Here is a 4,772-nt window from a genome sequence, read left to right as displayed (position 1 = left end):
TTGTCCCATCACAGTCACAGCAGGCATTGTTTGGCATTGTTTATGTGGTTTCTATCCTGTGATCATGTTTATGTTCTGTCAGGAACATCATGGTTTAGCTGTCAGCTGCCAGAGCCATTTTTCATTTTCTCAGTCACGTATAGGACAGCCTATGTTGATTGAGAAAGTACCTTTGAACCAACAGATGAAGTTGTAAAAAGAAATGTGCTAGTTCAATATAGGACAAATGTGGCACCTAAGAATGAAGTGAATTGTCTCTCAAAGCTGTGCATTCCCTGCTACTAAGAATGGTCTGCAAATCAAATCTTTTGGTAAAAGGGTGATTAGAATAAACAGAGTCTCCAGGGCTAACTTTTTATGCTTCTAGGTCTAATCCACAAAGTTAGTTGCCATTATCATAAAGATGTAGGGCTTTGTTAGAAGATATGCACAAGGCTGAAAGAATTTTTAACATAGTGTAAGTCAGACATTAATATTCATTTCACACTGCCCAGGCAAATTATTTTGCCTTCATGAGCTTGCATTGTAGCTCAAATGTTGGCATAAAGTCACATATGATTTTTGTCTCCTACTATCTTATGCTGCGTATTTAATAAAAAAGAGATCTGTGTCTAAGCAGCATAGCTCCTAAAATTAGAAGAATACACAATATTATCAGGGCCTCTTGCACAAGGATGAGATGTGCTTTCATAAAAAATTAACTTTCTTGAAGATTTCCAGCTCTTTCCATTTTCCATGCATTGGCCTGAGGTAGTTTCTTAGCTTCTCCCATCCCTGCTTGTTGAATTACTGTCCATCCACAAGGTCTAACTTAAGAATTCAAAAGTAATCCCCTGGATGCAGCCTCCTTTGATTCTACCCCCGAGATTGTGGCCTGTGGCCTCACATGAAAGCCCAGTATTATGGGCTGCCTTCCCATCTGGTGAAATCGAAAGAGCCTCAAATGGCGTGACTACAAGGTTTCCTCCCCACTCTGCTTCTGCAGATAAGGTCCTCTAGCCAAACAGCCTTCCTTATCAGTGCACCCAGGCCTGGTGCCCACGTATCCTTGAGTAGCTGCTTTCGGTTACCTGCCAGTTCCTGAGACGATTCAAACAAGCCAATCACATCCTCCTGTAAGGTCCACGGAGCATCCCACCCTCTTGATACTATAAAACCCGCTTCCCACAGCCCCTGGGTTTACTGAACCTAAGTGTAACTCCTGTGTGACCCATTCTGTTGTGCGGTCCCCTCCCCCAGTCTGTGAGTGTATGTCACTAATCAATTGCCATCTATCTTATCTGTAGGGGTTGTGTGTTTGGCTATCTCCATAACCCGTGGGCGGGAATCCCTCCCTCACCAGCAGGGTAGAGGGGAGACAATTAACACAGACACCTTCACTCTTCCTAAAGCAAGAGTGAATATTTTCCCATTACTTCTCTAGAACACTTTTATGCCCCAGTACTATTTATCATATTGCAGCTGAAATTAGAATTATTATGTTATCATTGTAACTCCTTACTGCAACATGGACAGAGATCTGAGTCTGATTACTCAGCTTTGTACCTCCTCTAGGGTCTATCCTGTCACCTTACAGATTGTTATGATTCTCATTCACATTACATGAGTACAGTTTTGCACCCTTTCCAATTTTAGATCAACTTGCATCTAGTTTTTGATCAAAAGAAACATTTTTCTTCGTATGATTGAAACCCTTTTCACTGTACAAGGGTCGAAACACATTAGAGGGAAATCTTTCACTGAATCAGCCCCGAGACTAACAATAAAGCTGTGATGGAGAGCTATCTCAGCAAATGTCATTAGTCCCAGGTCCAGTGAGATATTGATGCTTAGCTAATTGTCCCTTCTTTCCCTTGCCAGTTCTACTGGGGGTGGAGGGGGGCACATTTCTTACTAATATTCCTTCTTTATTTTATTTTTAAAGATTTTATTTATTTATTCATGAGAGACACAGAGAGGGAGGCAGAGACATAGGCAGAGGGAGAAGCAGGCTTCCTGCAGGGAGCCTGATGTGGGACTTGATCTCAGGACCCCAGGATCACTACCTGAGCCCAAGACAGATGCTTAACCACTGAGCCACCCAGGTACCCCTCCTTCTTTATTTTAACATATAAAATATCTGTTGATTGTATATATTATTGGGAAGGCTTTTGGTCAACAATAGGCTGGATAACATACACCATTGATAAGGCCAAGAGTATAATGGTGACATCGTTGTTAGAAATGGAACTGTTTTTGTAAGTTTAGGCCATCTCCAAAAATTGTGGGTTTTGTTAGCTTTGCTTTAGTGAGAAAAAGTAACTTAGATGCATGAATAGCTAGATCAGGCTTTTAAGCAGAGAAATGTTGGGAGGAAACTCAAGCTTTCCGGAGTTCATGATAGATTTTATAGGACAAAAGGAAAGTAATAATTAATGTCATAATTCAGAAGTGAAGGAATTCGGGCTGTGGTGAGATGGAAAAATAAAGCTATCTCTCAAATGTTTAGCCAAAGGTGACTTAGAATTTCCCAGCAACTTCCAGTTTATTCTAATTTTTCCCCATTACTGATAGTTATATATTTCCTCACCACACTTGTTGAATTTAAAAATGTTAATGGGGGGGTGTCTGGGTGGCTCAGTGGATTAAGTGTCTGCACTTGGCTCAGGTCATGATCTCAGGGTCCTGGGATCCAGCCCCAGTTGGGTCAGTTTCCCTGCTCAGTGGGGAGTCTGCTTATCCCACTTCCTTGGCCCTTCCCCCCACCCCCCACTCATGCTCGCGCTCTCTCTCTCTCTCTTAAATACATAAATAAAACCTTAAAAAAATGAAAATGTTAATGGCGCTATATGGTGTTCTTTAAACATTTCATGCATGTATGCTTTGCTTCCTCAATAACAATGGAAAATTGAGAACATAACTATATTTATTTTCCATCCTTATAATATTTAGAATAATCTGATTAGAGACTTCCTAAATTTTTGCTGATTTGGGAAGGTAATGTGGATTTGGAGGGATTTGAAAAATGTGTCCCTTTCATAGTAGAGGAAACAGAATTTGACTACTGTGTTATATGTGGTGATATTCAGAAGGAACTCAAGCCAGGATGACCTCATGATGTTCCCTTCAAGAGGCTAACAGTAGATTTTACTGTCTCCATATTATTAGACTATTCTTAGGCTAAGTCAGTATTGTCTCTTTTTCCAAAAGATATGATAATGATTTTTATATTGGTAATTTAAACAGATGACAATTTTGGTTACCTTTTACTAAAATGATGAGGAAGTTAGATGTGAAAAAAATTCATAGGCAATTTTATTTTACAGTTTAACATAAGAAAAATATTTTAATCACAGACATATGCCAATTATACAGTGATACCATGAGAGAATTCAGGTCCTAGAATTTAAAGATTCTCTAAAACAGAGCCATATAGAAGTCACAAAATCTATTAAATACTTGACATTTTCTATAGAAACAACTGTTTCTTGAAGGCTCACACTTGCTATGTGAGAATGAAAGGGAGAAATATATATAGAAATATATATATGGTTGACCCTTGAACAACATTGGTTAGGACTGCACAAGACTACTTATACACAGATTTTTTTCAATAAATACAACCTATAAATATATTTTCTTTATAACATTTTCCTTTATCCAGCTTACTTTATTGTAAGAATGAAGTATATAATGAATGTAACATATAAAATATCTGTTGATTGTATATATTATTGGGAAGGCTTTTGGTCAACAATAGGCTGTTAGTAGTAAGTTTTGAGCGAGTCAAAAGTTATACATGAATTTTTCACTGCTCAGAGGGTCAACAACCCTACCCCTGCCCTACATGGTTTAAGGGTCAACTTCATATATATATGTATATATATATATGTATATATATAATATACACACACATATATATGTATATATATAATATACACCCATTTATAATATATGTATGCTCACAATACATATATACATCATATATGTCCATATGTATATACATATATGTGTATTTTTATACATGTATATGCATATGTATACAAGGCTCACATTTTTTATGTCAAATACAGGATTCAGAGCTTGACATTCCAAAAACATGTTGAGTTGAATTACAATGAATTAAATATGAACTCTGATCAATAATGCTAACAAGAGGGTATTAACCACATTTCACAAAATTATTATCTTATCTATCTATAGTTTTCATCTTCCAGTTTATAGGCATATATTTTCCAAATATTGACTTCTCTTCATTAGCAAATGAAGAGCTTTTTTGTTTGTTAGAAAATGACATATTGAACATTTTTAAGAATACTCAATTTTTAGCATTCCCCAAGTTGACCTCTGAAATATTGAAAAATAACAATTTATATATATATATATAACAATTTATAACTATTTATATATATAAATATCTATATCTATATCTATATCTATATCTATATCTATCTATATCATCTATATCTATAAATCTCCTGGCATAACATTTAACCTATTTATGTGCATTAGTTCACCTATTATAAAATAAGAGCTAGTGTATACCTACCATGTAAGTCTATTTTAGAATCTGACTCATTTAACATTTAAAGATTTAGGAAGATGGATATCAGTTATGTAAATATAAATTATCATCATTATTTTCAGATTTTAGTTGGACTTGCAAAAACAACAACAACAACAAACTTGTCTGCCTTGTAATCTTAAGTATTCTTTAGTCCCAAAAAACACAAGACAAGGAAAATAGGAAACTGGCATCACTGAGAAGAGAAAAACCCTTTTATGCATTCCAG

The sequence above is a fragment of the Canis aureus genome, chromosome 20 (assembly GCF_053574225.1).
Source record: "Canis aureus isolate CA01 chromosome 20, VMU_Caureus_v.1.0, whole genome shotgun sequence".
Taxonomy (NCBI): domain Eukaryota; kingdom Metazoa; phylum Chordata; class Mammalia; order Carnivora; family Canidae; genus Canis; species Canis aureus.
The sequence above is the reverse complement of the archived record's forward strand: the minus strand, read 5'-3'. Positions refer to the sequence as shown.